The sequence below is a fragment of the Dermochelys coriacea genome, chromosome 8 (genome assembly GCF_009764565.3).
Source record: "Dermochelys coriacea isolate rDerCor1 chromosome 8, rDerCor1.pri.v4, whole genome shotgun sequence".
In the NCBI taxonomy this organism is placed as follows: Eukaryota; Metazoa; Chordata; order Testudines; family Dermochelyidae; genus Dermochelys; species Dermochelys coriacea.
The window spans coordinates 62,410,082-62,432,707 of record NC_050075.1 but is presented as its reverse complement, the minus strand read 5'-3'; the positions used below and the strand labels follow the sequence as shown (position 1 = coordinate 62,432,707).

At 39.1% G+C, this 22,626-nt stretch overlaps 1 long non-coding RNA gene and 1 pseudogene across 1 annotated transcript; one reads left to right on the top strand and one right to left on the bottom strand.

Moving 5' to 3' along the window:
- Positions 1-4,933: 4,933 nt before the first annotated feature.
- On the bottom strand, positions 4,934-22,413 carry LOC122455487. Its single transcript, XR_006273707.1, has 5 exons — positions 22,403-22,413; positions 21,597-21,606; positions 6,679-6,689; positions 5,747-5,752; positions 4,934-5,042 (listed from the first exon to the last, which is right to left on the bottom strand). It is a non-coding gene; the product is annotated as an uncharacterized LOC122455487 (long non-coding RNA).
- LOC119860369 lies at positions 17,237-17,625 on the top strand (annotated as a pseudogene).
- Positions 22,414-22,626: the final 213 nt, after the last annotated feature.

Genomic DNA, 22,626 nt, shown 5'->3' with positions numbered 1-22,626 from the left:
TATTTAATTCAAAAGACAGTATAAATGAAATTACAACTAAAATACATTGTGTCCTAATCAAAGTATGCTTTTCCCCTACACACCAGGGAAATAATTAATGACCAACAATACTAAAATGGGGAAAAGTGCATTTATGTAAAGCCCAGTGTGGGAGATCTTTTGTGATGTTTTTATCATTGAGCCCAACATTATTGCAAGATAATATTTTACTATCCATCAGATTTTAGAAGTTCAGGGGGATTAATGTTACTAAAAAAAGACAAGAGTAGCAGCATAGGAAGCCAAATGTTAGCATGGCAGCTCTGCCACAGACTCATGGTGACATGTTTTGTCAGGAAGTTACTGATCCTTCAGTGTTTTATTTTGTCCACATATAAAATGGAGATATCTTTGTGAAATGCTTTCAGAACCCCAGATGAAAGATGTTCTATAGATGTCAGATATTGTTCTAAGGCCAAGTTATCATAAGAACAGCCATACTGGGCTAGAGCAAAGGTCCATCCAGCCCAGCATCCTGTCCCCTGACAGCAACCAACACGAGGTGTCCCAGAGGAAATTACCAGAACAGGTAATCACCAAGTGATCCATCCCATTGCCCATTCCCATCTTCTGGCAATCAGAGACTAAGGACACCATCCCTGCCCATCCTAGCTAATAACCATTGATGGGCCTATCCTCCATGAATTTATCTAATTCTTCTTTGAACCCTGTTCTAATACTGGCCTTCACAACAGCCTCTGGTAAAGAGTGCCACAGGTTGACTGTGTTTGTGTTGAAATACTTCCTTTTGTTTGTTTAAGTCCCCCACCTCCTGCCATCCACTTGAATTCAAGGGTAAACATCTTCATGGACAATCCCTTAGTAATCTCCTCTCCCCCTATCCTTCCCCAGCCCTGTTGGTGGCATGGAGTGTGGGGGCAGAATTTGCCTCTTCATGAATAAGCTGACATATGTACTGCCACACTGTTCTGGACCCTGATAGGCTTTCCAGGCACCCTGCTGCAGCTGCTCACGTACCCAAGGGGGAGGGAGAGGACTGGAGGAAGAGTAGTACAGCCTAGTGTGAATTCCTTCCTATTGCATGAGGAACAGCTTGCCCAGAGATAGCACCATTCTTCTTAGCTATGGAGCTGCCGCACTGACCCTTCACTGTGGAGGAGGAAAGATGCAAGAAGAACCTCCTCCCACCCCACCAGAGAGACAGTACCTGCTTATCCTAGACCATAATGTACAGTGGAAGGGATAACACAGGATACTCATGGCACAGTACTATTTACAAATGCAGTGCTCTGGGCTGGTCTCTGTAACAGGAATGCTGGTTGAAATGCACATTAATAGGCTATAGTTGAATTGGAAGAACAACGTAGAAGCTTTTCCCCTCCCCAAACACTTCATTGGATTTGCTCCAGTTCTACACAGGCATAGTGAAGGGAACTGTAGAACACATTTGATATTTTTAGGAATGCTGGGCCAAAGTCTAGTGGAGGTCTGCTAAAAACCAATGAGTTGCACCAATAAATAAATAACCAACTTTGTTAAATCCTGCTCTCACTTACAATGGCATAAATCCAGAATTACTATCAGAGCCTTGTACTTAATATCCTGGTACCAATGGACTATGAGCAACTAGTAGCATAGAAATCTCTCAAGACTATGTGGTTCCCCCTCAACACACATTTTAGCCCCACTGATGTGTGTTGTAACAAACCAACCAAACAACTTCAGAATGTTCCTGTACACCTCAACACAAACCACCACATGGGAAGCAAAAAGCTTTTTGCTTCCCTAATTTAACATTGCACAATATTGCAAGCTGTTTCATGCTGCTGTACTCGGAGTATCAGATATACAAGATCTCAGAGGCTTACAATTTTAGCCTTTTAGCAAAGAAATTTTGAAAGTAATTTCAAAGATGTTTTCTGTAGTACCGTTTTCTTTTCAGACCCAAGAACTTCTCAGCATTTTCATTGTGCTTCCTAACTATAAACACACGAATTCCCTGACAGGTGTCTTTGAAGACATGAAAAGTCATTCCATTTTTAAACAGAACAATCTTCATTAGCTCTGCACAATTGGAAAAATCATGCTTGTATGAGGGTGTATGGACTATACACAGCATGATACTTCTCAGGGGTAGTGTTTTAGGCAGAAATGCTCTACCATGAAGAAGTCATGTGTTCCCATTTTTTAAATATATGAAAAAGTATCTATAGGGTAGGGAACTACTTTTAATACTTTACATTATATTCTGGATTATAGAATTTATTGTACAAAACTGCTACAATATGGATTTTCATATTCCAATTCCAAAAGTATTTCATAAGCTTCTCCCCCCACCATTTTACTGTTAACAGTTAGCATGTTCTCTGAAGACAACTATGCCTATTAAAGATAATTCAGCTAAATTTATTATTCCTTATCAATTCCTACTTAATAGATTTTCACTTATAGATTAGTAAAATCAGGCTCAACTTCAGAGGGTGACAAAGCATAAATCAGTTAGGATTTATATATTTCACTGTAGAATCCTAAATGCAGTTTTAGATAAATATGCCAGCTAAATGTGAAGTTGGCTTCTAACAATGGAAAGGAATGCAAGTGGCAACAGCTTTTCAAGCCAGGGCTGCTGACACTTAAGAGTTAAAAAGAACAGAAAGACATGAGTAAGAAGCCAACTAAATAGAGAGGGTTTAGTCTCATTTGCATTCGATAGCCTATAAACAGAAAGGAAAACAGGGAATGAGTTTTGAGCCCTTGCACTCAAATTTTTGGAACATCCATCAGGATTAATGCTTTTAATATTTATACTCTGGGAGCACAGAAGTCATTTATAAATGAACAAACATTTCTGTTGGCCTGAAATAGGTCTCTATATAAAAAAAAGAGAATGCCTTCAGGGGATTTTGCTCTGAAAATAAAGTTGCAGTCAATACCCAAGACACGGAGCAAAATGGCTGTCAACTTCAGTTTCAAGGTAACTGAACCTGTATTCCTCCTCTGTGGTCCACCCAGGGCTCCAGCTTTAGGCTTCTGACTCCCAGCTGGCACATCTCTTGGGCAGAGACCTGCATCTCACTTCCTCCTGACCAAGGATTTTAAGGCTGCACAGCTCTGTGCCTTATACTGCAATATCTCCAGCAAACAAGATTGCCTAAAAGGCCAGCATCTGTGCTTTGCTAGCTCTCCAAGGTCTGTGACCAATGTATTGCCCACAGAAGTTGCAACACAACTTCTTCCAAGGAAGTACATCTATTCTAAAAGGTTTAAAAAAAAAAAACCCACACCCACGCATTACAGGGGTGGAAAAAACCCCCACTAAACAATAACCTACATGCATGCTTAAAAGGTCAGCCCCCAAATCCAGCCTAGGGTAGGTTTCAGTCCTTCAAAATCAACTGGGTTTCCCCCATGGTCACAAGTTTAATCAGTCTTAGATCCAGAACCACAAAAAAAATGCTGGGCAAGTCAGACATTTCTTTATATAGCTCAGGCTTTTTACCTTCACCTTCTGAAACAGATAATCAGCAAACATGACCCTCTCCTCCGGGGATATCTTCACATGGCCTTTTTTAGACCTAAATGGAGCTGGGGAATTTGCATTAACCTTCCTATCGTGGAGCTCCCCAGGAACTCCACGTAACATCTCAAGAGTCTACACCTGTCTCAATTCCCAAGTCTTACATCTTGCATATATTTCCGCCCATCCGCCCCACCTTGTCCAATTCCAGCCCTTACTAAGCTTCCTTGAAAGACCATATTGCAGTAAATTGCCATAACTGACAAGACACAATGACCATCTGTAGATACATGACAATCCAATATTAACAAATACTCATTAAGGAGCCCTATTCAGCAGAAGAGATTCTCATAGCCTTAAAGAGGTCTACTTCCTAGACATTACAGTGCTAATAAGTGATGGTCACATAAACAGCACCCTATACTGGAAGCCTACTGACCGCTATACTTGCTTACATGCCTCCAGCTTTCATCCACACCACACCACACGGTCCATTGTCTACAGCCAAGCTCTAAGATACAACCGCATTTGCTTCAATCCGGCAGACAGAGAAACACCTGCAGGATCTCTATCAGGCGTTCTTTAAACCACAATACCCACCTGGTGAAGAGAAGAAACAAACTGACAGAGCCAGAAGGGTACCCAGAAGTCACCTACTACAGGACAGGCCCAACAAAGAAAGTAACAGAACACCACTAGCTGTCACCTACAGCCCCCAACTAAAACTTCTCTAGAGCATCAAAGGATCTACAACCTATCCTGAAGGATGATCCCTCACTCTCACAGACCTTGGGAGACAGGCCAGTCCTCACATACGGACAGCCCCCAAAACCTGAAACAAATACTCAGCAGCAACTACACACCACACAACAAAAACACCAACCCAGGAACCAAACCCTGCTACATACCCTGGTGCCAACTCCGTCCACATATCTATTCAAGGAACACCATCATAGGACCTAACCACATCAGCCACACAATAAGGGGCTCATTCACCTGCACATCTACCAATGTGATATATGCCATCGTGTGCCAGCGATGCCCCTTTGCCATGTACATTGTCCAGGTTGGCTAATCTCTACACACACAAAAATACATGGATTCAAATCTGACATCAGGAATCATACCATTCAAAAAACTGTAGGAGAACATTTCAATCTCTCTGGTCATTCAAAAAAAAAAAAAAAAGACCTAAGAGTGACAATGCTTCAACAAAAAACTTCAAAAACAGATTCCAATGTTAAACTGCAGATCTGGAATTAATTTGCAAATTGGACACCATCAGATTAGGCCTGAATAAAGCTGGGAATAGTTGGGTTATTACAAAACCTAAACCTAATTTCCCCAATACCGATTTCCCCCTACTGTTATTCAGACCTTCTTGTCAACTGTCTGAAATGGGCCATTCTCATTACCACTTCAAAAGTTATTTTTTCTCCTTTGGTATCCTGCTGTTAAGTGAATTATCTCGATAGACTGACCTCACAGTTGGTAAGGCAACTCCCATCTTTTTATGTATTTATACCTGCTCCTATATTTTCCACTCCATGCATCTGATGAAGTGGGTTCTAGCCTACAAAAAGCTTACGCCCAAATAAATTTGTTAGTCTCTAAGGTGCCACAAGGACTTCTCATTGTCATAGCCTTCAGTGGTTTGCAAGCTCCAGAAGGCAATATATGGTAGGCTTGCAGAAGAGCACCTAACCTGGAGGAAGAGACTTTCAGCACCAGGGCAAGAAGAAAAGTACAGTTGCACATCCTTGAGATGTGTAGCTGCTTGGGTACATAGCTAATATATCTGATCCTCCTAACCCCCTCACCCCAAGGACTATGGAATTTCAGCTTGACCTCTCTCAGCCCGACACTTTCAGAGAAAGAAATGGTCCAAAACAACATTACAATAGTGATATTGCACTGATTGTGGACATTGCTGTAGAAGACTAGAGTATTTTCATAATGGTCCATGCCCTCTATTTCCACTCCCCTAGGGCCATACAGTCACTTTGAGTTACTACAACTGCACAAGAGTTGTAACCTCTCATATGGAGGCTGAGGAGTTTTTACTGGAATCATTAACTTGTCAATGTTATTGTTGCCCCTTTGCTGAGGCATAGCATATTTGGGGGCTAAACAGGTCACTTTCCTATTTGGACCAAATATTTAGTGTTGTTTGTTTACAAGTGTACACAAGTCTTGTTCCATTGCACACAGAGGTAGTAAACTGCATACAGGCAACTGTCTTTTTCCAAAAGCCTCACATAAGACATTGCCCTTCCCCAATAAACAGCTGTCTTGGGCCTCTCTCTCTCTAGGGTCTCCCACTAATTTACAGGCTCTTAGTAGTTCTCACCCTGTTCCAGTGCCTGAGGTTTACACCTGGGAAGATCCTCTCACTCAGAGCTTCTCCTCTTGGACCACATGACCTTCCAAGGCCAGCCTGATCATCAGCCCTCTTTGAGTGCAGCTGCTTTTCCATACAAAGGAACCTCAGTGCTCCAGAGAAACCCACAGTGTTTTCTTAATGGACAATCTGAAGAAGTTACATCAGACCCCTAGTTGACAAGCCATTAGTACCTTGCACTATAAGGTTAAAGAGGTTCACAATGTTTCAGCAGCACTAACTTACTTGAACGGTAAGGGGACATGTTTGGATATTACACTTGTGGGGGCTAGTACATAGGACATCACTGAACAACTCCAAGGTAAGCAGTTCCACTTACCATGGTAGTGACCCCAACATATAAGCACAGCATCACAGGAATCTTGATCTGGGACACCCCCGTTGACTTCTTCTCTGAGCCTAAGACAGCCTGCATCTAGCTATGCCTTCCACAGCCCAGGCTTCTGGCCAGGTCATCTCTCTCCATTCCTGAGGTAACAAAAAGTCATCTAAAAAGTCCATACAAACTGCCAAACAAAAGATATTTTGGCCCATCTCAGGCAGAGTTGACATTCTCTGCTCCAACCCCCCTCTCAGGCACCACAGAGTCCTTTCCTTACTCCTTTAGCTAAGCACTGCTTTTGAGGCTTTGTTTCTGGAGAAGCTTCTTCTTAACAGGTTTCTCCACTACCTCACCTCACCATGAGGTTTAACAGCTTCTCCTAGAGAAGCTCCTTACTTACTACAGGCCCAGTTCCAGGGTCTGACACAGGAACCTAACCTGCTCTCTGTCTTATCTATCTATCTCACTCTTTTCCTACATACACAGCATTCTTCCCTCTAAACCTCTCCTCACTCTCTCTGTAATCCTCTCTGACCCTTTCACAGCTGGGATCACTAACTGTAATTGATCCACCAGATCAGGATCAGCTGGGGAATAACTGCTAACTCATAGGCAAGGCTGAGGCCAGTTCTCCTTAAATGGTCAGCTGGCCTGTGACAATATAGTGCCCTGAAATTTACACAAATTGAATTAAATCCATAATCCTAATTTAATGTTCTGAGACATTAAACAACATACATAAACAACCCATGTAGTTTCATGCTTTATTTTGATTTCACTAGGAAATGTCAGTGGAATTGCAGCCTTATAACATACAAATGGACTTGGCTCCTTACTTCACCAGAGTTTTTGATTTTCATCCCTCAAATATTTATATTATCTTTGAAGCAGTTTCTGAACATGGAAAGAAAAAGAGAAAGGTGATTTATATGTAGCTTCTCCTATTGCTATACTGTGAAGTGGGATACAAGATTGGTTCTGATATTTGAAAATTTGATTTAGCTTGATTTATATTTTTCTCCAAAGATTCTATTGTTGGGTGGTCATATGAGGATTTACTAATTTAGGAGCCTAATCCAAAGACATTGAAATAAATGGCAAGACTACATTTGAGTTCAGCAGGCTTTGGTTTACATCCTGGGGGCCAATGTTCCTAATACTGTAATACTTGAGAAAAGAGCCTCAAGTTGAATAATAAGTCAGAATAACCATGTTATCATAGACAAAAGAGGTTGTGCCTAAGCTTCACTCAACCGGGAGGAAATAACTTTTATAATATCCCTTTGCAGCATGTCATTAAAAATACACTCTCAAGACTCCTTGTGAACCAGTGGGGGAAAAAAATGTACTGCACAATGTCAAGAATCGTAGTAATAATGTTGAAAAATGATTTGCAAATTCTGGTAGTGTGGATGCCTAATTTGGTGGATTGATGTGTCTAAGTTTGTAGACAATTTTTCAGACTATTCCAAGGAACCTATTTACAGAAGCTACTTTGTGGGTCCTGATTTATTTCACCATATGCTTTGTGTTCTGAAATATGTTCCCATGCTTCATTTTTTTTGAGAATATAGATTGTTTTTATGCAAATGTGTATGGGTTCAAAGGCATTCAAATGAATGCTTTAGCAATTATTGCACCAGATTTGAGCTAACAGATATTATTCATTTTGTAAGCAACTGTAGAGTTTTTGGTTTGCCTTGCCTTGAAGCTTAGCTGCGTACCGGATTAAGAAGTAATTCTGGAAGGATTTGAGAGCAGTTTTTCTGCCTATGTTATGAATGATGCACTTTCAAGTTTAATTTTTAAAAAAAACTTCATTATATACAATAAACTTGAAAGATTCATCTTTATGGGCTGTCTTCAATCAGTAAGCGGGCAGAATGGTGGCCAGGACACCATGAGAACCTTAATGATCATTTAAGTACATTTTGAAAATAAATAAAAGTGTATACAGCAATGTTCATATCTATCGTGATTACTGTAATTTGGGAATAGCTGAACAACGGAAAAACTGAGGCCTGCATTTACAAAATAACTAATGATTTTGGGAGCCCAACATTAGACTTCTTAAAAGGACTTGATAATCATAAAGTGTTCAGCATTCACTCTCTGAAAGTCCAGGCCCTTTAAGGTATAACCTGTTCAGCATACCAAAAGTGAGCCACTTTTGAAAATCTAGACCTCATATTTGTGAGCCTGTAAACTATTTCCCAAAAGCTGTGGCAGGCTGGCAAAGCAAGCTTGCTTTGCAGGATTGCCAACTTTGTTTTCTCCAGCTTGTGATTATATGAAAATTTTAGTTTTAATTAAAAAATAGTAGGTTTGTATTTCTCATGGTAGCAGAGGAAAGCTTGAAAACACAATTAGAGTGTACCATAAAGGTTCAAAACACAGAAAACATGAAAGAAGAAACCCAAATTTATTATACATAAAAATGAATAAATAAAAACTAACAAACAAAAAACCCTCATGATTTTTGGGAGGTCCCAACTCATGATTTTTAAATGCTGATGGCTGGCAAGGAAGAAGGGAACGCTGCTGCTAAATGTAGGTGCTGCCACACAAAAAAAATCCCAATCAGTCTAGAATGGATTGGGGGTTTTTTTAGCCCTAAACCAGAGTTAGACAGTTCACAGCATTTTGGCAAATTGGTATTTCTCTGGAGACTGCCATCTTTCACTCTTTAAAAGTGAAGTGTCTGGTACCTAAGATTAAAAAGGTAACTTTAAAAATGTAACCTAAGGTCTAGATCCACAAAAGTACTTAGGCACCTAAGTCCTGTTTTTAGGCACTATTGTGATCATGAAACTCATGGAACTAAATAGGTGCCACCTAACCCTGTAGGATCCTAAACTCATTTGGCACCTATGTTTTTGCAAGAGTTCCTCAGCTACCTGTGTTTCAGCATCTGGGCATGTGTACCATTGCCTCACTATAAGCATTCAGAAGCCTATTTCCCACCTAAACCCCAAAGCAATCCACAGCCTAATGCACGGATAGGCCCCAATCCAGTAGGCATGCTTAGAGGATGCATAACTCCACACAAAATAGCCTGGGGAAGGCACTCCCTTATAAGCTTTAGTCCACTGTTTAGAGCACTTGGCCAGCATACAGGAGGCAACCATTTCAAGTTCCCGCTCTGTCTCAGAAGAAGGGATTTGAAGAGGGTCTCTCAGATGAGTGCCCTGGCTCCTGGGCTGTAAAGTCATTCTCGGGCTTTCTGACTTACTTAATAGTTAATTAAAGTAATCTCAATAGGAGAGATTGAGGGAGCCCCAATAAGAATTTTCTATAGTCTACTGGTTAGGATTCTCATCTGAGTCATAGCAGATCCCTTCTCAAATCTGTTCTTATCAGGATCAGGGGGACTTAAACTGGGTGTCTCCCACATCCCAGGTAAGTGCTCTCACCACTGGGCTAAAGGTTATAAGGGGTGTCACTGTCCTCCTCCCCACCAGTGTTTTGTGTGGAGTTAGACAGCCGCTGAGCACATATACCAGATTGACCCCTGCATGTGTGTTAGATGGAGAAGCATCTATGCTCCCTTGGTTTGTGGGTCACCAGCAGAGGTAAGCACCTCACTCCAGCCCAGACTTAGGTGCCTAGCTCAGTAAGACAGGCAGGGATTAGCACACACCCCTCTTATCAGCATAGCCCACTGGCTAGCTTAGGCAGCCCCCACCTAGGGCACTGGTTTTGTGGACTGCATTCTAAGTCATCTATTTCTCCCTATTCATTGTATAGGGAGCCTCAGCACAGAATTCAGGCTGTGTGAATTGCAGTGGTGGTCCTGTGATTTTCTAGGCACCTAAAAGTTTAGCACTGTGACCTGAGCTTCACACAGCCTAAATCCCTTTTGTGGATTCAGGCCTAAGTATAACCATTAAAGGGTTGTCTGCCTGACTCTGCAGAGTGTGGAGTACATCTAGTCATTTAAAGGGGCTGCTAACTCCCAAGACTAATGATGATATTTAAATGGTAACCTTAACTATTTCACTGCTGATCAAGACAGAGAAAGGAAGTTGATCTGAAGACCTATTGTGCATGGAATCTTATCTTGACATCTTCATTTGTCTCATGCAGTGGATGAAGGTGAGTTTGTGGGTAGAGTTTGAGAGATTATTACTATTTATTTTAATTCAGTTTACCCCCTGCCATAAATAGAGCACAACACTCACAATGTTTGAGTTCAGTCCTTGTTTCAAACCCCTAAATTCAAGTGTGTGCATAATTATACCATTTATTTGCCCATCCCAACTATCTATAATACATACTCTTTAAAGCTTTCTTTCTAACAAATGAGGCTATAACAATTAGCAACATTTGCCTTAATTACATTTCATGTCTTTTATTTTCATAAAGCCATTTACTCTAAACCCCAAGTCATTTTATGAGTTCTTATCCATTTATGTTCTTATATTTTCATTCTAATTGTAAACTGTGCTTTTTATAAATGTCTCTGTTTAATTATAGGCGGTATGGCAGCAGTCACATTAGTTTAGGTTACAGAACTATTTTCCTTGTTCATTTTTTTTTTAATCAATGTTGAGGTTTGAATCAGGATGAAATGTTCCAAAGTTAGTTTCTGCCCACAGATGATTTTTAATAGTTTGACCAAAACATAAAATAAAATCAACTGCCAGTGTGTGTGTGTGTGGGGGGGGAATACGCAATTCCCATTATAAAATTCCACTTGTGATTTTTCTTGAACAGCCCTATAGCTGAAAAAAGCAAATCACTGAAAGTTGAACTTTGTTATGGCAGTAGCCTGCACTGAGAAGCAGTACCTTTAATTTTTCTAAAGGAAATTGGTTTTGATTTGACTTAGTTACAGGTATAAGCCTTTGAAAAATAAGTACCATCAGTCAAGCTTGTAAATTGTGCATTTAGGGATAAATCTAAAGTCCAGTGAAGCCCAAAGAAGTCTTTCTACTGACTTCAATTGACTCTGGAGCAGGATTAATGTACACACATTTGAAGCGCAGCTAGCTGCATAGTAAAAATTCTAGTAACATATAGAGCTCCAAATCAGCAGGAACATCTGGCGTGGAAGGAAGGGATCCTGAGTAAACTGTAAGGTAGAAAGGAGTATTGTGTGTGTCCCCTACATCTTTTTCTTCTAGTTCCTAATTAACTAGATTAACTAGACTAGATGCTCTCAGAAAAACTGCTTCTCTGCAGCGATATCTTGGAATCCTTAGAGTACAGGAATAGCCACCAGGAGAAATCAATAGTTGTTATAAGCCAACATTTTGTCTCCAGTGACCCTTCAATGGAAAGTGCAAGAAAACTTTTGTGGACAATGATGAAATAGCCTCTTATTAGGAGAAGTTACTTCCTACCTGTATCAGTTAGTGGATCTGACTGGATCTATAGATGACCTCATTATCCATAAATGTCTAATCAGGGTTGTTGTTTTTTTAATTCTGCTAAACTCTGGACCTAAATGATATCTCATAGTAATGAGTTTCTAAGGTTAATTATGCATAATTTTAAAATGTTTCCAAAATCCTTTTGTTCTCCTATTAAGAGCAAGAATAACTAGGAAAACTCAATTTATGATCTCTACATCATTATTTTTATGCCCTTATTGGATCCTTTCTTGTTTGTCTCCTCACAGAAGTAAGGCATCCCAGTCTTTTCAGTCTCTCTTCATATGGAAACCATTCTATGCTTCTAACCATTTTCATCATCTGTCTCTGAACCACTTCTATTCTGCTTAGGAATGGTTCCAGATTTCCCTGTATCTCTTTGATCTCTATAATGCCCCATACTTTGTCTGCCCTGCCAACGTGCCCCCAAAGATAGCATGGAAAAGGAATTCAGTAAGGTAGAAACTCATAGAACTTCCTGACAGAATTTCCTAACATTCCTCTTCTCAGTGCTTTATCTATGGGAGAGGAGTAGTTAGGAAAAGACTATTTCCTATTGCCCTGAGACAGAGGAACAAGTCAACCAAAAGTCAAATAGATCAAGCCTTACATGTTTGTTTTTAAACCAAATGATTTCTTAATGATCTGTGCTGTATACATGAAATATCCATAATCCAAAGGAAAGCCATGGTTTTTTTTAAATTTTTTAAAAGACCTTTGAAAAAGAAAAAAAGCTGTTTGGATGGATTAATGAAACACGACTATTTTTTAATCAGGCCACAAGTATTTTAACAAATAACCATAATAAAAGCTCTTCACGGTGAGAAACATAGTGAAACTGGGAGTCAAAGGCTGTAGTGAATAAAGCTGACTTTACGGAGTACAAGCTACAGCATTTTGTTCCTTCTGTTAAAAGCTAGCTGCACCATCTGGACACCGGATAGAACTCATACACATTTCAGGCAACTACATTTCATGACTACTCTGGGATCAAAAAGGCAAGTGCTGCTACCTACCCTGCCACATGTTAGCACAGTAACTTGCAAGACTGAAGAATAGTGCATTTGTTCTTCCTTGATTTATTTTACATAACAAAGCCCCCCCCAGCAACATAAAATAAATTAGTACAACCAATTTGTTGATAGGTAAGTATTCTTTCTGCATTGTAATAACAGGTTCAAAGAACTAGTTCTTGTTTGCCTTCCAAGACATTCTACCTTTTCCTCTTTGTAACTGGATGATTTTTGTTTCACTATCATTCCAGTTTATGATAGATTTACTATTTACTGAATTCTAGCATGTCTGGTTGTACTAATCTTTCAAATTCCAATACAGCGCTATAAAGCAGAAAAAGAAAACTTTCTGAAATCAACTGATTGACAATAAACCTTTAGAAGCCAATGTATTGGTACACTAGGCTGGAAAATTACTGTCAACTTTCTATAGCCAAGGTGTCTGTTTCTGTAGATTTTAAACCCAGCTGCCAGTTGAGTTTAAAAATTAATTTCACACATTTGAATCACTACATCATGAGTAAGGTGATCAGAATTCTTTTGTAATAAAATCTCAGAAGCAGGAAAGGTCTAATTTTACAAACCTGAGATATAAAACAACAGGATTATTTGTATTATTATTATGAGTCGTTTGTACTTGTGCAGTCCCTTTTGTAGATGGATCAGTAAGCACTTTATAAATAACTAATATTTCTAACACCTCTATAAAAGTACCAAGTATTATGTGTATCCAATTTACAAACAGTGAAATGAAGGTACAGAGAGGATGACCATGACATTTCAAACCTGGGTGTCCAACGTGATGTCCATTGGAACTGTTAGCTTTCAGCAGAGATGAAAAAAAACGAGGATCCTTATTTTGGTGTCTGAATATAGATTTAGCAATCTAAATGTAAGTCCTCAAGATAGAAAATTTCCCAGTATCACTCAGTAAATTAGTTCCAGAAAAAGAAACAGGATCTACAACTCCGGTCCAGACTCCAAATCTCCAAATCACACATAGCAAAGAGCTCTACCTTACATAAAATATTAAGTGGTGTGGCAAGGCACCTTCTTCACCCCACCAGACATAGTGTTTTCCCCTTTGGCGGTGGAGGCCTGGAGTAAATCAGTCCCACTCTGGAGAGTTTTTATTCTTCACTTGAGGTTTTTAATTCTTCAGCATTTACAAGGTGAGCCTTGGGGTAGACTCCAGGAGTAATTTTCAGCCAAATGGAAATGGAAAGAAACAAGTTTGTAACACACAAAAGGAATACCTCTCCCTGCCCATCTCTGGAATGTTACCTCATTATGCTGGCCTCTGGGTGCTAGTCCTTCCCCAAACAGTCTGTTAGCCTGCTTGCTTCTCCTATAGGGAGGAACCTTTGTTGAACCTTATCAGATTTCTTTTGGCTCAATCCTCCAATTTGTCTAGGTCACTCTGAACCCTATCCCTATGCTCAAGCATATCTACCTCTCCCTACATCTTTGTGTCATCTGTGAACTTGCTGAGGGTGCAATCCATCCCATCATCCAGTTCGTTAATGAAAATGTTGAACAAAACCAGCTCCAGGACCGATGCCTGGGGCACTCCACTTGATATTGGCTGCCAACTAGACATCAAGCCGTTGATCACTACCCAGCTTTCTACCCACCTTATAGTCCATTCATCCAATCCATACTTTTTTAACTTGCTAGCAAGAATACTGTGGGAGACCGTATCAAAAGCTTTGCTAAAGTCAAGTTATATTAGGTCCACTGCTTTCCCCATATCCACAGAGCCAGTTATCTCATCATAGACAGCAATCAGGTGGGTCAGGCATGACTTGCTCTTGGTAAATCAGCAGCTGTTGACTGTTTCTGATCACCTTCCTCTCCTCCAAGTGCTTCAAAACGGATTCCTTGAGGACCTGCTCCATGATGTTGCCAGGGACTGAGGAGAGGCTGACTGGTCTATAGTTCCCCGGATTCTTTCTTTCCTTTCTTAAAGATGGGCACTATATTTGCCTTTTTCCAATTGTCCAGGACCTCCCCAATCGCCCCGAGTTTTCAAAGATAATGGCCAATGGCTCTGCAATTACATCAGCCAACTCCCTCCTCACCCTCGGATGCATTGCATCTGGCCCCATGGACTTTTGCATATCCAGCTTTTCTAAATAGTCCTTAACCTGTTCTTTCACCACTGAGGGCTGCTCACCTCCACTCATACTGTGCTGCTCAGTGCACAGGCTGTAAGTGCAAGCCTTTGAACATGTAAAATTGTGCCTCCTGTTTCAGAGGTGTTAAGATCCCTTCTGGGGAAAAAACTGCCTATCAAGTTTGTCTCTGAAGATAAAGTAAAACTAGTCCTGTAGTCAGATGAGATTTTGCTTGAGTATGGATACCAGAATCAAGTCCAATATTTGGAAATGTTTTTGCAAGTTATTTTTGCAAGTGGGACAGTCACATATGGGTACTGGAAATCATTGTTTGCAGGGGAGATTCTTATGCAACCACTAATATGCTGCTTTTGCTTGTTTGATCTGTTTGTCAACTATGATTGTTCTTTAAAAGTTCAGCTTACTTTCATCTAAACAAAACAAAGAACAAATCTAGTTTTGATGTTAAGCAAACTATGACATATGTGGCCAGTACTAGTTGTGCATCCTTGCAGCTAGACATTTATTATAAGGCACAGTTTACATGCTTGAAATTGAATTTTACTCTATCCTTAATTATAGATAATAATTTTAGTGACTGGGTTATTGGAGCAGATAGTATTTAATTCAATGCATTAAAAACCTATTATAGTCCTGCATCATAAAGGATTAATAATTGCATTGTTATTAAAACATGCCTTCCATTCTGATAGTGCTTAATTCCTTTTCTGTAATCCATGTATTGACAGTAAAGCTAAAGGTTATATGGACAGCAAAATGTCATGCGTTAGTATTATACAACACAGAAAAGGTTTCAATTTACAGATTTCATTATCAATTGGATTTATGTTCAAAATGTCTAATCTGTCCTTTTTATGTGGGAATCCTGTGTTGACCTTCATTATCTCTAGGCAGATTTAAACTGTGTATGATGTTGCTGATTAATCAGCTTTGCTATAGCTTTCCTAAAAACAGTCCAGAGGGTTACTGAGCTCCATTCCAACCAAATTCAAAATGATGATTTTTTTTCCCCCTTCCTTTCCAACAAGGCTTTTCATAGATTTAGTGGCTGGCTAACAATATATCCAATTCTTACGCTACCTTTGAACATAGACAAAACTGTCAAACTGTGATCATCTAAAAAGCAGAGACTTAAAGTGTGTTTCCACATGCTTCAAACACATTCATCAGAAATCTTCTACTGTACTTCTAGGAGTGAAGCAGTACAAAAGTGTGATCAAAGTGATTGATTCTCCTACCAAAATGAGACTCAAATAAAAAGGCATTTTATGGAGGTCACTTTTTCAATGTAATCACAGCATATTATTACAAATAGCAATATACTAAAGAGAGGGTTCTCTGCAAGTAGGTGTCTGCAGGAGTTCTTCTATTTATTCATTACACGGTGAGTAATCCAAAACAAAGCAATTCACCAAGATTTTTATTTATATAATTCCCTAAAATATTGCCTCTGGAAGAATGTTCTCCAGGGGTTGGAACTAAATACTAACTTGAATTGACAGTGCTGTAAAAAAAGAAAATAAATAACCTTCTGCTTCAAATAGTCTATCTTAAAAGAATGATATGATACATACAGATCAGACACATACAGACGTGAGGGACAACAGGATAGGGCCAAGGAGAATCAGTAAAGGTAATCCAGTAACTTGCTCCAGATCCTTAGCCAGTATAAACTGGTATAGAACCAGTGGCTTCCATGGATCTATGCTGATTTACACCAGGTAAAAACCTAGCCCACTATGTTTATATTTTAATTTTATTTTATTAAAACTATATACCAAAAAAACTGCAGAGTTGCTAAGTAACACGCATGCTTAAGATACAGGCAGCCAATCCTATGATCAGATCCAAAAGTATTTTCAAGAGTGTGTCAGTTAATTAGGAGCCCAAATTCCACTGACTTTCACTGAGGTTAATCACTTTTGAAAATGTGGCTTAGGCACTTTTGAAAATTCTCTGTGTCTATAGAAGGTGAGATACCAAGATACTGAGTTTGAAGTTGATGGAATTAACCAATTTGCACCAGCTGAGAATCTGACCCACTGTTCAGCACTTCGACACAACAGAAAGCAGCATATAGATTTTTCTAACTAGTGACAAACACCTGCCACAAAGGTCCTTTTGATCAAAATATAACAAACAGAATACTTTTTACAATGTAGCATCTTCCTATAAGAAAACTATCCCTTTACACGGATAGTATTTTTATTATTCTCAGAATAATGGATGCTATGTAACTATGCTCTCAGAATAGCTTTTGATTAGCTCCCTAACCAATAGCAATCCCTTTGTATATTGAAAGGAGAAAATCATGCTTTAAGAACTTTTTTCCTTGATGAGGGTTCAAAAGAACAGGTGAAAATGCTTAAATTGTTTCTCTCATTTTCAGCTAGATGTATTTACTGAATACCTGTCAGTAGGACAGCTTTTCTGTTTCTTCATAGCGAGCGATGTTCAAGCACTACTTACAATGTCAGGTTGAGGAAAGCAGGAAGATATAGTGAGGTCGAAGGCTAAATCTTGCTCCTTGTGGGCTGGGCTGCCGTTCCACATGGGCTGTATGCACTGGCTACTTTGGAAAGAGAATTACGCTGAGCAAGTAGGGGCTGGAGCCCTGGTCTATATGGCTGCGGTGCTAGAGTATCTGATGACTGAAATTTTGGAGCTGGCTGGCAATGTTGCTCAGGATAACAAGAAAACCAGGATAATCCCCTGTCACCTGTAGCTCACCATCCATAATGATAAGGAACTCAACAAGCTTCAGGGGAAATTACAATTGTTCAAGGGCATGTCTTGGCCAACATCCAGGCCTTGCTGCTGTCCAAGAAAATTGAGAGTCACAAGGCCAAGAGCAAGTAAAACCTGCCAAAAAGAAATGGGAATCTTTATTTGAAAAAGCTAGGACAGCTTGAGCATTCTGTCTACCTTTGTGTTGACTAAATAGGTTTTGTAGAAGTTCAGAGTAGCTGCCGTCTAATTTTTAAGATATCTGTTTCATAAAACTTGTCTCAGTTCTTGGACCCGGTGGTTAGATAACTGCTCTTTGCTCATGAAACAGAGAGACAAGTTAAAATACAAAAGTTACCTCTGGCATTATCTCATTTACTGTACCAGAGATTCTAAATTACACATTCATTTTTATGGTTCCTGATGAGAGAGAAACCTAGAGGAATCACAAATAGTGAAACGATACCACAGCAATTAATGGAACCTTGGTGCCTTAAAGTCACATCTTTGAATCCACCCAAGTTCTGTGGGGAACAAAATAAATTAGTCCTCACTGTGGCCCTTGGTCACATTTTCTTCTCATGGAGGCAGAATTGTCTCATTCTTGTTGTAAGGGAATGGGAGTCAGGCAACCCAGGCTGCTCTGTGAGTTATCTTGAGAAAGTCACTTAAATGCACTCTGCCTCAGTTTGGTCCTCTGAAAATATGCCTACCTATTTTCAGCACTCCTCTTTTAAGGCACTTGAGATGTTCATATGAAAGATGCTATGTAAGTACAAAGTATTACATGCTGTTGTTATATCAGCTGAGTGGCCAACATCAAATAATATAGAAAAAGTTCTAGGCAAAAAATAAAAACAATGGGTTTAGTGGATTCTATATATTGTTGCAAACTCTGAGGTTTGCAATTAGACTGATAGCTAAATTAAATACCCAGTATAATGTCAGCAGCTTTCTCTTCTTTATTTCTTTTCTTCTGCCAACCTCTGACATCACAAGAGTTTCTCTTGTGGCACTATATCATATTGCTGATCTTGCAGCTTACTCCTTTTACTCACTAGAGGTCAGGGTCATGCTGGCAGATACACAGCTAATGCACAATACATTTAAATTAATCAATCACCTTGTGACACAGAGATGGAGACAGGAGGGTGATATTAATTTTACAAAGGATCAGGAAACTGATGATACGACAGTTTCCAGAACAATTAGTAAACACATCTGAAAAAATTCAAAGATATCAAAAAGCTTTTCAAGCAAGTCATTTCATCACTGAAGTAACATGCTACATCTCCACTTCAGAAGAACATGGATGGAGGACAAAGGTATGAATTGTGGGACAGCCAGAGTGGTATGAAAGTTGAGCAGTCACAGCCTTTAATGAGAAAATATTGTATCAACCAATCAAATGAAAGGGAAGGAATCACATTAGGAAGATGTTACCCATAGCTTTATTTCTGGGTTGTACCACATTTTGGGAGACATGTTTCTGACAGATCTCTCTCTTTCTCAGAAATACTTTTGGCTCGCTCACTTTCTTATTACTATTGTTTATTGACTTTACAAATTATAATATATAAGTAATGGAAAACATTAACTTGCACTAGTCTTTCCTTCTGCTATTTCTGTTATGTCCTTAATTATAGGCTAAATGCTGGCCTGCTGTAAACTGAAAACCCCATTGAAATCAGTTGCATTAAACCAAGTCTGAATTTGACTGAAGGATTTTTTCCCAAAACCTTTTTGTTTTAATAATTGCCTCAGAGCAAAGAGAGAATCTGACACAAATGTATTAACTAATGTACTAGATTGTTTTGAAAGACAAACATTTTTCTCAGTTTTATATCTGATTCAGTGATGCAGACAAGCTTGTTTTGTATTTTGCAATGAACCTGAATGAATCTTTGTATTTTTATAGCAATAAAAATAAAACACATATGAATAACATAGGTTTGGTAGAAAGTCCCTTCCCTTAGCTAAATGTCATCTAGATTCCTTGAAGTGAACCAATCATATCCTCCTCTTTTACCTCCCATTGAACTTAATAGGATGGCAACCATCACTTTGATAATGCTCCCTTTCACGTCACTGGTAATCTTCAAGAAGTGGGGATCGTTGCTTCCAGAAGGAATTTGGCTCATTTCAGATAATCTGTCATACATTTAGCTCAACAAGAAGCAGATTCAGAACTGATACCAAAATTCACTCAGTCAGGCTTATAAGGGCTATGTGTGTATGAAAATACATTAGTAGAACATTAAAGATATAAATTCCCTAATAAATCATATCTAATGTTTTCTGAGACAGGCGAGGTTAACTTCTGGAGTAGAATTCTACCAATAACTAGCAGCTATTGCCCTGAGTAGTATAAGTTACTATGCTTTTCCTCATAGGCTAGCACATACTTTTCTCTCTACCACACAATAAAAACAATTATGTACATCTATGAAATTTGTATAAATTAATCTACATCATTCAAATAATTTTCCCTCACACTCAATGAAAGTATTTACATATTCATTTAGAACATTGTGACAGAGTAATATCATAAAAGGTGATGCATTACTTTACATGTTTCCACAGAAACTGCTGACTTTCTGAACACTGTAAATAATTTAAGAAAAAAAATTAGGGCTGTCAATTAATCACAGTTAACTCATGTGATTAACTCAAAAAATTAATTGTGATTAATCACAGTTTTAATCACACTGATAAACAATAATAGAATACCAATTAAAATTTATTAAATATTTTGGATGTTTTTGTACATTTTCATATATATTGTATTCTGGGTTGTAATTTAAATTAAAGTGTATGTTATTTTTATTACAAATATTTGCACTGTAAAAATGATAAACAAAAGAAATACTATTTTATAATTCACCTCATAAAATACTGTAGTGAAATCTTTGTCATGAAAGTGCAACTTACGAATGTAGATTTTTTTTGTTACATAACTGTTTTGTTTTTGAATGCAATATAAAACTTCAGAGCCTACAAGTCCACTCAGTCCTATTTCTTGTTCAGCCAATTGCAAAGACAAATGAGTTTGTTTACATTTACAGGAGATAATGCTGCCCTCTGCTTACTTAGTGTCACCAGAAAGTGAGAACTGGCATTTTTGTAGCTGGCATAGCAAGGTATTTACATGCCAGATATGCTAAAAATTCATATGCTCTTCATACTTTGGCCACCATTCCAGAGGACATGTTCCATGCTGATGTCGCTCATTAAAAAAATAATGTGTTAATTAAATTTGTTACTGAACTTCTTGAGGGAGAATTGTATGTACCCTGCTGTTTTACCCACATTCTGCCATATATTTCATGTTACAGTAATCTCAGATGATGACCCAGCACACGTTGTTCATTTTAAGAACACTTTCACTGCAGATTTCATAAAATGCAATATGAGATTTCTAAAGATAGCTACAGCACTAGACCCAAGGTTTAGGAATCTGAAGTGCCTTCCAAAATCTGAGAGGGTCGAGGTGTGGAGCATAGTTTCAGAAGTCTTAAAAAAGCAACACTTCAGTGCAGAAACTGCAGAACCCGAACCACCAAAAAAGAAAATTAACCTTCTGCTGGTGGCATCTGACTCAAATAATGAAAATGAACATGTGTCGGTCCGCACGGCTTTGGATCATTATTGAGCAGAACCAGTCATGAGCATGGACACATGCCCCCTGGAATGGTGGTTGAAGCGTGAAGAGACATATGAATCTTTAGCACATCTGGCAGTTAAATATCTTGTGACACCAGCTACAATAGTGCCATGTGACTGGCCTGTTGTCACTTTCAGGTGACATTGTGAAGAAGAAGTGGGAAGCATTATCTCCTGCAAATGTAAACAAACTTGTTTGACTGAGCGTTTGGTTGAACAAGAAATAGGACTGAGTGGACTTGCAGGCTATAAAATTTTACATTTTTTTTATTTTTGAATGCAGGTTTTTTTGTACCTAAATTCTACATTTGTAAGTTCAACTTTCATGATAAAGAAATTGCACTACTTGTATTAGGTGAATTGAAAAATATTATTTCCTTTGTTTTTTTACAGTGCAAATACTTGTAATAAAAAATAAATATAAAGTGAGCACTGTACACTTTTTGTATTCTGTGTCGTAATTTGACTACACCAAATATGAGCCCCAGGAGGATACAGGATGGGTTGAAGAGGACTACAAGGGAGGATAGGAATGGAAAGAACTTGCAGCAAGAGGGAACAGGGGAGAGACTGGAAAACAGCGCCATCACCAGGAAAAGGCAGGTTTATGTGATCAGGGACACTTTACTGAGAAGAATAGACAGGCCTGTAACCAGAGCAAATCCAGAGAATAGAAGGGTGTGCTGTCTTCCAGGTGCTAAGATACGGGATGTAGACCTAAGGTTGAAAAGGATCCTAAAGGGAGCAGGAAAAAAATCCCCTAATTATCCTTCATGTGGGAACAAATGATACGGCTAGATTCTCGCTGGAAAATATTAAGAAAGACTATGCTAGGCTGGGGAAGACACTTAAGGAAATCGAGGCTCAGGTAATCTTTAGTGGGATTCTGCCGGTTCCTAGAGAAGGGCAACAAAGGTGTGACAAGATTATTACTATCAACAGATGTCTTAGGCAGTGGTGCTATAAGGAGGGCTTTGGGATGTATGGCCACTGGGAGGCATTCATGGACAGAGGACAGTTCTCCCGGGATGGACTTCATCTGAGTAGGGAAGGAAATAGACTTCTAGGATGGAGGCTGGCACAACTGATAAAGAGAGCTTTAAACTAGGAATTTGGGGGAGATGGTTGGGAGATGTTCAGGTAATCTCCACGCTGGATTTTAGCATTGAGAGGGAAGAAAACGAAGTAAGAAAGTATACAGCCGTGGTTAGGAGAATGTATATAAGGAGGAAGGGAGTGTGGATACCAGTCTAATAGGTTATACTGACTGTAGAATGACCATGCCTAGTAGGGTACAAAATGTGAGCGAGGCCAAACAGCAAAAATTAAGATGTTTATACACCAATGCGAGGAGCCTAGGTAACAAAATGGAGGAACTAGAGCTACTGGTGCAGGAAGTGAAACCAGATATTATAGGGATAACAGAAACATGGTGGAATAGTAGTCATGACTGGACTACAGGTATTGAAG